Source organism: Stegodyphus dumicola, chromosome 8, assembly GCF_044657685.1.
Source record: "Stegodyphus dumicola isolate Sdum_Otavi_A_Nest chromosome 8, ASM4465768v1".
Classification (NCBI taxonomy): domain Eukaryota; kingdom Metazoa; phylum Arthropoda; class Arachnida; order Araneae; family Eresidae; genus Stegodyphus; species Stegodyphus dumicola.
In genome coordinates this window covers 161,472,065-161,484,277 of record NC_140775.1, presented here as the reverse complement: position 1 = coordinate 161,484,277, position 12,213 = coordinate 161,472,065, and positions in this window count along the sequence as shown.

Genomic DNA, 12,213 nt, shown 5'->3' with positions numbered 1-12,213 from the left:
AGGAATAATGTTTTCAATTATTCTTTTTTTTCTAATTTTTTCAATTCTAATTTTTGTTTCTACCACCATTATTATTATTATTATTATTATTTGTTACAGTACCCCAAATTGTCAACACTCAATTGTACCCCAATGGGTTTCAATTTGTTATATATATTAATTATATTACTATTATTACCGTTATGTATTACTAGGTATTACATTGATAAATTGAATAAATGATGTTTAAATTAAATTTTTAGTTATTGTTTTCTTTTCAAAATTATCATGGGGGGCTATAATATGAAAGATCCTAAAAAGAAACGATTTTTTTTTGTGCACATTAGCCAATTACCTTAGAAAGTCCTCCACGAAGGCACACCCTCCCTTAGGCAGACAACTCTCTAGGCTTTGCCTTAATCACATAAACATGATATTTCTGATATACTGGCAGTAAAATGGAGCGTGCTAAGAGCGAGCGAACCCTGTAATTTTGCTTCAAAAAATTTATCCCAAAATAAGTGCTACATTTGTGGAAAGTAAAAACTGAGAATGAAAATCTAGTATATACAGCGTTATATTCATTGCCGTACAGTGTATATATAATATTACTGCTATCGATCTACTAAACTGCATCGAAAGTTATTTATGACCCCACCTACTCGAAATGTGGCAACTAATTTGGGACAAAATTTTCGACCTAAATGTAGCAATTAATTTGGGTCGAAGAGTAGGGAGTATAAATTTTGAGACTGTTAGTGCTAAATACCCAAGTACTTCAATATCTCCAACAACATATTATAAGACATGCATGACATTAATCACAATGAATCATTTATAAAATTTCGAGACTGTTATTGCTGAATACCAAGTACTTCAATATCATCAACAGCATGTAATAAAACATAAAGCCATATTCTGGATCAAAGATAACCAATAGGAGAGTTTAAAAGTAATTAATTTCATAAAAAATGTAATGCAATTAACATTTCTTATAAAATATATGCATGAATACATTCTTAAATTTTAACTGCATTAAATTCACTTCTGTGCTAACAATTGGGGAAAAATCAAACACAATTTCATATATATATATATATTTGTAGTAGGTTAAATTATCATTTAGGTAGAAAACAAGGATTATCTTTATTATGATAGAAAATTTTTATTATCTTCCATAATCGGGGGGGGGGAAATGCCAAACTTGGATAGAGTTTTTTATTTGGAGCGATTCTGATTTGGTTGTGGTTTCCAGCTGTATGTTTTCTTGTGGCAAATCTAGAGCTTTATTTCAGTAATTGTAAGAGTGCGAATTTAGTGTAGCCAGAAGATTTTTTTTTGTTTTAATTTAATTTTGAAATACTGTATTTGTTTTTAAAAGTTTTGCTTTTAATATTATTATTATTATATATATGTAAAATATAAAAAATAGAACGGCTTTGCTCCCTGCGAACCAGCAACCTTTAATTAACTTCCTGCAATTCAGTATCTTCCCCCTAGACCTGTACTTTTCAGAACATTCGAGCCTATTACGTAACCTTTTCTATAAATAACGAAGTCGCGCCATTTTGCATCAGATTGCTTCTCTCCTCTTGCGCTACAACATTTCGCTGCTGCTTAACCCATCTTTTCCTTTGTTAGAATAGTTATGACCTCAGAAAGTCTAAATTTAATTGTATTTAGTTTAAATCACTATTGAATATGTAATTTGGAGAATTTCATCTAAAGTAAAAATTATCTGCGGTGAAAATTGAAATAAAGATATGGAATAGGAAAAAGTGAAATCCTTCTGTGTCGTCATTGGATGCTACCTTAGCACTCAAACCACAAGGTCCAGAACTCATATGCGCCCGACTGCTAAAATATCACACATATATATGTTTAATATTATGTTTATTTAAATATTTTCAGAAGGTTAAGCTGTTGTTGGTAGGAGAATGTTGCATTTCAGATGACATGAAGTTATGAATGTTTTCATTTAATTTTATCTAATTATTAGTCCAAAGGGATTTCAGTCCCGAAGGACTATTGCTTTCGTTTTGGCATTTTGCGTCGGACTCATAAACGTCGGTTCACTTTTCAAACTGTTGCCACAAAATGTTAGAGTCCTGCATTATATTTGAAGAAATTAAATAATGAAAAATCTGCATAAATGATTGTCTATTTCTCGCATTGTGATAAAACAATGGTACATAGAGCCATCGAATTTTGAATGACGAAATCCTACTGCCAATATGGGCATCTGAAATCCCAAATTTGGAATTTGTTTTATTATAGATTTTATATTTTGTAAAACTTTAACGAATTTTTGATTTACAAACTCAATGCTTTAAAAGCGAGAAATGGCAACGTTATATAGAAAAAAAAAATACTTTTATCTCCAGCTCGCGAGACTGTGTATATCGGAAATTCTAAAGATATGCTTAATTTAACATTATTTTGCGATATTGCTCTTGAACTGAATTTTGTGGTTTAAGTGCAAAGAACATGATATTTAATAAATAAAGGTAACACTCAAAACGTTAAAAAAACGCCCCTTTGGACGTAATTTAAAATCTGAAAAAATTTCAGTTTTTTTTTTTTTTTAAATTTTTTTTTTTCCCGTTTTGTTTCTTGCATGTGGCAATCGAAAGATGCTGTTTAGTGTGTTGAATTCCACGACGTTGTTTTATCATTTAATCAATTTCATTTACTAGTCTGTTTACACATAATAATCGCTGTTTACTAATGTAAACCAAAATTTGCTATTCTGTTTACGTTTAAAACTCACTTCGCAGTACTCTGATCTGTTTTATATATACGCAGTACTCTGATATTATATATACGTGTATATATTTATTTACTCAATAATTATTTACAAGAACTGTTCATTCGACTATTTTATGATGAATTACATACATAGGACTAAATTTTTACTTGCAAAGCTGTTGGAATTTGTTTTACTCATCTAGTATTTTATCATCTCATTTTACTATTCTGTTTACATAAAATAACGGCGTTTTACTATTGCAAAACTTAAAAGTTACTATTCTGTTTACGTTTAAAAATCTCATCTTAATGCTTTCATTGCGGCCGAAAAATTCGCCAAGCCAAAATAGTTTGGTGCCAACTTACCCCGCTTATGGAATATTAGCCACATTTTATAACATGAAGATGAAAAAGTACCTAATTTAAGAAACATAATAAAGACTGCAATATAATCAGTACTTATAAACAATAGGCATACTCATTTTCTGAGATTTCAACACAGAATGTACTCTTAGCATGCAGTGTCTGAACGTAAACTAAATACACATCACAGAAGTTTACAGTGGATATCGGATTTAAAAATTACACATATATTTCTATTCTTTGAATGGATTTAGTTTCAATTCACATAAGTATACAGTGATTTGGAAGGTATTACTGAGAGATTCATTTATGCTATGAAGATAGTGAGGGTAATATCACTAGAAATAGGGAGCAGTAACTAGCATGAAATGAAATAAATTTAAAAAATAAGCGTAAATATAAATTGGCTAATAAAGATCAAACAAATTTGAAGTTGGAAAACAGATTTTTGATAGCACACTATAAAAACTGTGAGATGAGAAGTATTGAGCTGAATACACATACACACACGTATTAAAAAGCTCGTTTATATACAAAAGCTGAGGGAAAAAATATTTCAAAAAAGTTACGTGAATTTCGTTTTTGTTTAGGAAATTTTGTATTATGTATTTGCATTAAATATGTATTACATAGTGTTACGGTTTTTGTATTTAGTTTGCTATTTTAGTAAAATTGCAATTACATTGTTTCATTTACCCGTGCAATGCAGCACGAGACATCTTTGAAGAGAAAGCTACGCCGGAAAAGTTAAAGTACAGGAGCAGGCGCATTTAACATTTAATAAATACATATATCGTAATTGTAGTCTTTTGCTTTCCAGAAACCTCGAGAAAATAAGAATTGTAAGAATGTTCTCGTGCACGATTAAAAAGCTTTAAAGCGAGATCGAAACATCTGAATTCGTTTGTTTACCTAGTGCTGTTATTGATTGTAGCGAATTCGCAATGAGATCGGATTAGCCTTCTCTTTGTTTTGAATTGAGTTCTAATAAACGTTTAAGTAGTTTAAAATATAACTACTGTGAGATATTGCGATATTATACGAATATCTCTGAGGAAATTTCCGCATTTTGTTTTATTTCTTAGGATAAGGTTAAATTTTATTAACTTTTATCGACTTGTGCATTCAATCCATTATGAATCCATACGGACGAAACAATATAAACTAAACTCAATGGCGCAACAGGCCTAGAGGGCCACGGTCTGCATTCTGCTTTCTTGACCTTTGGGTCTCGGTGTGCATTAGCATATATCCTGGGCAAGCGGTCAGCTTGTCGCAGGACCCCCGGTTTTCAGTCCCAAAGCGAACTTGGAATTCATTTTATCAACCCACTCGAGGGATGAAAGGCGAGTCAACCTTGCCCAGCCCGGGGATCGAACGCCAGACCTGTGGCGCAGCTTTGCGACGCGCTAGCCACTTTGCCACCGGGCTGTCGTGTTACGTATAACTGATGGAAGTGCGATGTTTAGTGGATTATGCTTAGCTTTTCCATCAGTTATATTTTTGCGAATAATTACTTAACAACCGTAAAAGAATTGTTAAAAAGGAGAAAACTTTGCAGTGTGCATGCAACTATACGCCATCCTGTATTATGATTAGCAAACAGCGAAACTTTTTAATGAAATACATTTTTTATTATTAATGAGCTACGTTACAAATGTTGAATGTATAGCCAAAGTATAGCGGTTCGCGAGGGCCACCTAAAGACGAATTTCGCGAAACCTACTGGAAACTGGGAACCGGAATTTCGTCCTGTCTGATAGGCCTTGAGTATAAGTTGGCCTTGGTTATTTCACAGACGTCACAGCCTAGATAGATAACGTAAAATTCTTATCGACGAAACAATATAAAAAGCATCACTGTCATTGGCTATATATCACATGCCATTCCCGACACATTTTAAGCCCTAATTGTGTATTTCGCCAATTGTGAACAGTCTTTTTAATAAATCAAAGAGCTTGCGCCTTGCTTAAAAATCACTTGCTTTCTTTTTGCTTTTATTACCGAAATGGATGCGTTTAAATGCAAATCTTGCAGTGCGTCTTTTCATGTGAAGAAATGTTTGAAAGCACATGAGAAACCCAAGCACAAAGAATCCGTTGCCAAAGTTACGCCATATTCGTGTTCATATTGTACGAAGCAGTTTGGTACAAAAAGTGCTTTAAGCAAAAAGAGAATGCGCATTCATAATGTAAAGAGAGAAAACATTAGGTGCGGCAAAGAAGATTGTTCTAGAACTGTTTATCTGAAAATCTAGAAATGTTTCTCACCGCGGTAGATTAAAAATCTCACTTTAGAAGACTTGCCATAATTACAACAACATGACAAAATGTATGAGAGAGTTGCGCTCTAGACGCGTAGCGTGTAGGTACTTGTTCTGATTGCTCCTGTCTCCGATATGGAGAGCGACCGTGCACCGGCGGGTGATAATGCTTTTCCGCCGCAACCTACCCAAGTTTCCTGGGCTGATCGAACTAGTGACGATGATGAGGATATAAAATTTGATAATACGAAAGGAAATAACGATGAAAGAAGGAATAACGACTTGAACTCTCGCCAGAATTTTAGTACTCTTTTGGACTTCGGTTATATTGCGGCTATAGCGGAAATTTCTTCCCTGAAGGTGAAACGTGATGTTTTAAAACAAACGCTATTAGGTCTTGCTCAACGTAACTGCAGAATCAGAATCGTCACTTAGCATTCGGTACGTACCACCGAAGGGTATTGACCGATAAATCAAAGGTGCCCTTAGGCGGTTCACGATTGTTTTTTGTAAATCAACGGGTGTTACTTAACACCACCGCCATGGAGGCGAAAAGAGTGATGGCCAGAGGCCGCGGGTGTTGTGAAAGGGAGCAAGGTAAGGATGAGAGGCTAAATCATACAAAATCATGCGCAATGCAGTATATCAAAATACCAGTCCACGCAGGCTCGGAGACCTGAGGTCGATCAGCAACTTCTTAATCCTCAGATTCGGCTATTTTCATCAGTAGCACGGCCGCATTAAAGCCTGCAAGTAGTTTTCAAGCTGTAGTTTTTGAAGCTCTGATCTTCTCTATTTGGGAAATTATTGTACACAGGAAACTGTTTACTTTTTTATCACCAATCCATTCCAAGGCTTCGCTGGGAGCTTCCGGCGGAGGTTTTATTTTTTCTTTCAATTTCTCGCTGTACTGGGCTTGTACATATTTCTTCTGCTTTGCGTTTTCATTAATTTTGATCAGCTCTGTGAAATCTGCATCGGTTGGAAGCGCAATAGTTTTCTTTGGCGGAGCTCTCCTTTCTTCAAACGTTTTCTTATATTCTTTTCATCCACAATAGCTGCAGGCGTGAGATTCTCCACAGAAAATACAAGTCGGCTTTTCTTCATTCTTGAGGGTGCATTGGTTGCTTCTGTGATTTTTGCCGCACTTACAGCAGCGAACCATGCTATTACATAGATGTTGCGAGTGGCCTCACTCCTGGCATCTTAAGCACTGAGTGGGGCGTTTCTTCGGGGAGTAGTTCTCAATCTTTACGTTCACGCTGAACATACAGTTCAGATTGTGGATGCCATATCCAGCTTTGTTTTTCTCTAGCTCGAGTAAGTAGATCCACAGTTTTTCCTGATTATTTTTCCTTGACTGTTGAAATTACCTAACTTTCTTGATTGGGAAGTTTCTTCTTTTTAGGTCTTGAAAGATCGCGTCCTCTGTGATTTTCTCAGGTAAGTTTTTTTAGAACTACCCGAATAGGCTTCTCGAAGTTCATTAGGAAAGTATGAAAGGAAATGCCTCTTCTTTGCAGCAAGCTGGTGGTATTTCTGTAATCGTCGATGGTCTTAACCTTTACGAACATTGGTTTCACCTTCATTTCTGCCTCGAATTCATCTTTACATACGCTTAGCAAGATTTCTTACACTTTCAGCCAATCCACGGCTTGGTTCACGTGACTGCACTAAACCGGATACTCTTACATCTGGATTCTTGCCTGGAATACAAATAGTCTCTCAACAAATCAAGGACTTAGAAGGTAAGTGCGAATTTTACTTAGCAAGTACTTCCAAATTGGCCGATTTTAGTAAATGTGTTAATAACGATGCGGTTAATGAGCCTGTTAAGCCTAATTTTGTTGAACTTGGTGCAGGCAATAGCAAATGTAAAATGGAATATACTGACTCTGACCTAACTGATAATAATGCAAGTTTTAAGAAACTGGCTAAAACTGTTAAGCTAAAAGTAATTAAAAACAAGAAAGTGCCAAATTCTAATAAGTTTGATGTTTTGTCTAAAATTGCTGATGTAAATAGTACTGATAATTGTGATAGCGACATGGATGTTAATCCGAACAACAACGGTCCGGACTCTAATTCTCAGGCATCTACTAGCTCATAACAAGTTATTCCACGTGACGTGCGGTGAATATTAATATTTCCCCAATTATGGTGAGACCTAAAGAAAATGAAAAATTTGGTTACTTTGCCAAAAAACTCTCTGTAAACCTACCTAATGTTAAGTTTTTGTCTCGACTCAGTCGTGAATTTATTGGAATTCTACCTAATACTGAAGATGATAACCGAATTATCAGCAATTTTTTTCTAGAAAATGCTATTGACCATTTTGTAGTAAACTTTAGGCGTGAAAAGCCTGTTAAGATCCTAGTCAGGGGTCTCCCCTCTACTACAGATGTTAGCGAAATGAAAAATGCGCTAGAAGAAAAGGGATATAATATTTATATAAGGTTGCGCTGTTAACAATCGTACTAAAGCTAAAATCGTACTAAAGCTGCCATGCCGTAATTTCAAATACAGCTGCGTCAAAATGATACACTTGAGAGTATTTGGAAGCTCTCTAATCTTCTCTATTTTGAAACTAGTATTGAGCAATATGTATCTAAATTTCAGATAGCCCAAAGCTTTAACTCCCAAAAGTGGCATCATTCATCTGAAATCTGCCGTATGGCACCTAGGTGTGTTAAAATCAAGGCCAACGTTAAATGCGCTGGTTTTCACATAAGCTCTGACTGTGAAATTAAAGGAAAAACTGATATGCCTAAGTGTGTTAACTGTGTTTTACTCAATAATAGTGTATTTTGTAATAGGATCTTATTGATATAGATATGCTTTTTTGTTGGTAATACTGACTGCTGTAATGGTATTATTACTTATATATTAGTAGGTCACCCAGCTTCCTATACAGGATGCACTAAATTCTCGAAAGCCAAAAATGCAGCTAAATCTTCGATAAGACCTGGCGTCAATTACGCACGGGCCCTTAATCCTGAACAGAAACACGTGCAAACACAGAAACTCATTCAGACACATGTAGGTACGAATACTGATCTAACTGACGCAAACTCGAATCCTACGAATAATTTTAAAATGAGCGGAATCAGGGATCTATTTGAACTTGTGAAAATAATGACTGAATTTCAAAAATTGTTTTGCATTAACCTAAACAAAATCACCTAAAATATTTAGGAATAAAGTCCCAGACATGAGAAACTGTGGAAATGATTTGGTCAGAAGATAAACATTTTCTAATAGATATTTGAAGAAATTAATAACATTGTGCAGAAAAACTAAGATCTTACGTCTCCGACAAAATATCGTATATTTTACCGTTTCATGTCTAATTTCTCCTATTTGATATATTATTTTGCACCCAGAGTCGTAGCTAGGGTTTTCAGCGCCCAGGGACAACTGAAGATTTCTACCCCTACTGCTTGCCAAGGATGGAAAACATTTAATTCTAAAGTGTCGTAACATTAGTTTGGCGCACCTTGGATTCTGCGCCCGGGGACAGGTGCCCCCTTGCCCCCTCTAGCTACGCCCCTGTTTGCAACACATATTCCTTTTTATCACATACTCCATTTTACCTGTTTCTTATATTATGTATCTGTGAATTCTTGACTTTCCCCAAAAATCTGGCCAGTACTTGCTTTGTATTTTTCGCACTTTATTGTTTAATCATCTCGTGTGTAGCAGCTCAGGACTATGGTTGAACCTTTCGTCTACAACTTGTTGAAATGTTCTCACTTTTACTTCCCATTTAGAATGAACTATTTCAGAGAATCGCTCTGATACTCCAACTCATGCTATGGAATATTTTGTTAGAAAATCGACTACTTGTTATCTAGGTATAGCGCACTCACGCGCGGGAGCCTAAAACTGCGAACTGCGTTCGCCTAAGTCGACAAAATGTGTGAAACAAGACATCTGTCTTCTTTGTCTGTCTGTCTAAACTTCAGTTTTATGGCTCACCTTAATCAAAATAGGTATTATACATAGACTTTTTGCTTTAATGGCAACGAAAGTCATAATTGTCTACTGCGCATGTGTGAAGCATAAGTTCTTCCAAGGCGCAGAACTCATGCTTATGTTATAAGTTGGCCTTTGTTCTGCCAAGACCAACTTATACTCAAGGCCTGCCAGTGTGAAAATATTCTTTTGTGTTTTCAGTTGCCTGCGTTATATTCCTACTGACCGCAAGATGGCGCTACAATTCTGCTACACTTTGCGTTGTTTACAAAAATCGGAAAAGTACCAAAAACGAATTCTGTCTTGTTATATGCAAAGTTTAAAAACGATTAATCCATACTAGTCAGAAATTGTTGATTTCTTATTAGTAATTATAAGGAAAGCATGGAATTATAAGCTATCACACCTTTTTTTTTCACACATAAATACTAGCTATTTGATCTCGACTTTAATTCCTGCTTTCATCTAGACATGCGCTACTCTGAATTGTACGCATTACAACTATTTATTCTAATTTAAAGGTAATTCAGAGTATACACCTTATTTTTTAATTATTTATATTGTAAGAAGTTAACAGATAGTTTCAGATCATGTATTATTTCAGTAAAAAATTTTCAAACTATTTCTATCGGCTGTACTGGGCCAAAAAATAATTTAGTATCCCTATCAAAGATGTAATTAACATATTAATACACCGTGATCTAAAATTTGTATATTACTTAGAGAGATTAAATTTTACATACTGAAGAATTTTTTTAAATTATTAAATAACTGTTTTTAGGAAATCTTAAACAATAAAAGTTTAAATAATGCAGATTTTGATCTCCGTGCAGTATTTGGATTGCAGATATTCAAAGACATTCTAAAATTATTAGGAAAAAAAAAAAAAAAAAAGAAAGAAAAAGTCTTACTGTGGCATAGATTTTGAATGAAACTCAAACCCAAAGTTGCTTTTTTGACTAATTTTAATATTACACAGGTGTTTTTCTCTTCACTTTCATTTGTATTCTAAATTTCATTGATGTTAACATTAAGAAACTAGTAATTGAATTAAGTGCATTGCAGCAATTACATTTTCACTGTTAGAGAAGCTTCAATTTTTCAAATGAAAATAATGAAATTTTTGATAATGCTATTGATCAAATCAATCTGTTTGTTATAAATAAAAGACACAGACATCATAAAATATATTTTAACAGCACACATAATAATAACTCTCATAATCACAATATATACTTAAGAAAACGTTCAGTTCTGTATATCAAGGATAAAATTTGAAAACTTGCAATGGTTGAATATAAATAATATATCCATCACACATGCCCACAATGCTGAGTAGAATGAGGTATATACACAATTTTAGATATATATGCATTTAAAGTTAGGCAAAAAACAAGCTTATTAAATGCATCACTTAAATATACAGCAGGAAGACATTTTTACACACATACAACATTTATCAGAATGACATGTGTACAAAATTTTATGGCTGGCAGCGTGAGATACTGATATAGTTCATTATCAAGAATAATGTATACACGAAATAAAATTACCGAATCTCACAAAACAATATTATCACTATTAAGCACACATACACATTAGTGCCATCTTGATACATTACATACATGACATAAATCCATGTGTAGCATTCCCATTCCAGATTAATCAGAAGAAAGTTCCACACAAGGTTTTGAAAGTAACAGCATTAGATGCACAAAGATTTCAGAATTAAATAAGCAGAATGAAGAGTTTCAGAACTCAGTTCAATCAGGTATATACACAATTTTAAACCTATATGCATATAAAGTTACGCAAAAAAAACAAGCTTATTAAGTATAGCCCTTAAATATATAGCAGCTAGACATTTTTTACACATATACAACATTAATCAGAATGACATGTGTACAAAATTTTATGGCTGACAACGTGAGATACTGGTGTAGTTCCTTATCAAGAATAATGTATGCATGAAATAAAATTACTGAATTTCACGAAACAATATTATCATTATTAAGCACACGTATACATGAGTGCCATCTTGATACATTACCTACATAACTACCTGACATAAATCCATGTGTACCATTCCCATTCCAGATTAATCAGAAGAAAGTTACAAACAAAGTTTTGAAAATAACAGCATTAGATGCACAAAGATTTCAGAATTAAATAAGCAGAATGAGAAATTTCAGAACTGAGTTCAATGAGGTATATACACAATTTTAAACCTATATGCATATAAAGTTACGCAAAAAAAACCAAGCTTGTTAAGTATAGCCCTTAAATATACAGCAGCTAGACATAAAATACCCTTTTTGTTAATAACGAGCCACGTTACAAATTGTGAGCGTATAGCAAAATTGTAGCAGAATGCGAGCGCCACCTAATGATGAATTTCGCGAAAGTCACTGAAAACTGGGAACCGGAATTTCGTTCAGTCTGGCAGGCCTTGAGTATAAGTTGGCGGGGGCGCTGCGATCACCGAGGCAAGCGGCTGCACCTTCGCAGCGCTCCGTAAAAAAGTGAAAAAAATTCCATTCCCCCTTGGTGATTATCAATTAAATTACTTTGAAATAGTTTTTTTTTTTCTACAAAACCTGTATCTTTTCCAAAATTTTCGCTCCGATGTTGACGAGAATAAAACAGCAGACAATGTGAGGATTTACTACGCCTGAATTACTACGCTATCTGTTACTAAGCCTGGAATTTTAAGATAAGTACTTTTCTTTCATCTAAAATAAATCAAATTTCTATAAATAAGTGCCTTTAAATCAATAAATTTTAATTTTTCATCAGTTTTTAGCATTAAAAAATACTTATATACACTATTTATTGTAAATTGCTCATTGCTTGTGGCTTCCTTTGTGAATCAATTCCAAAGAGAC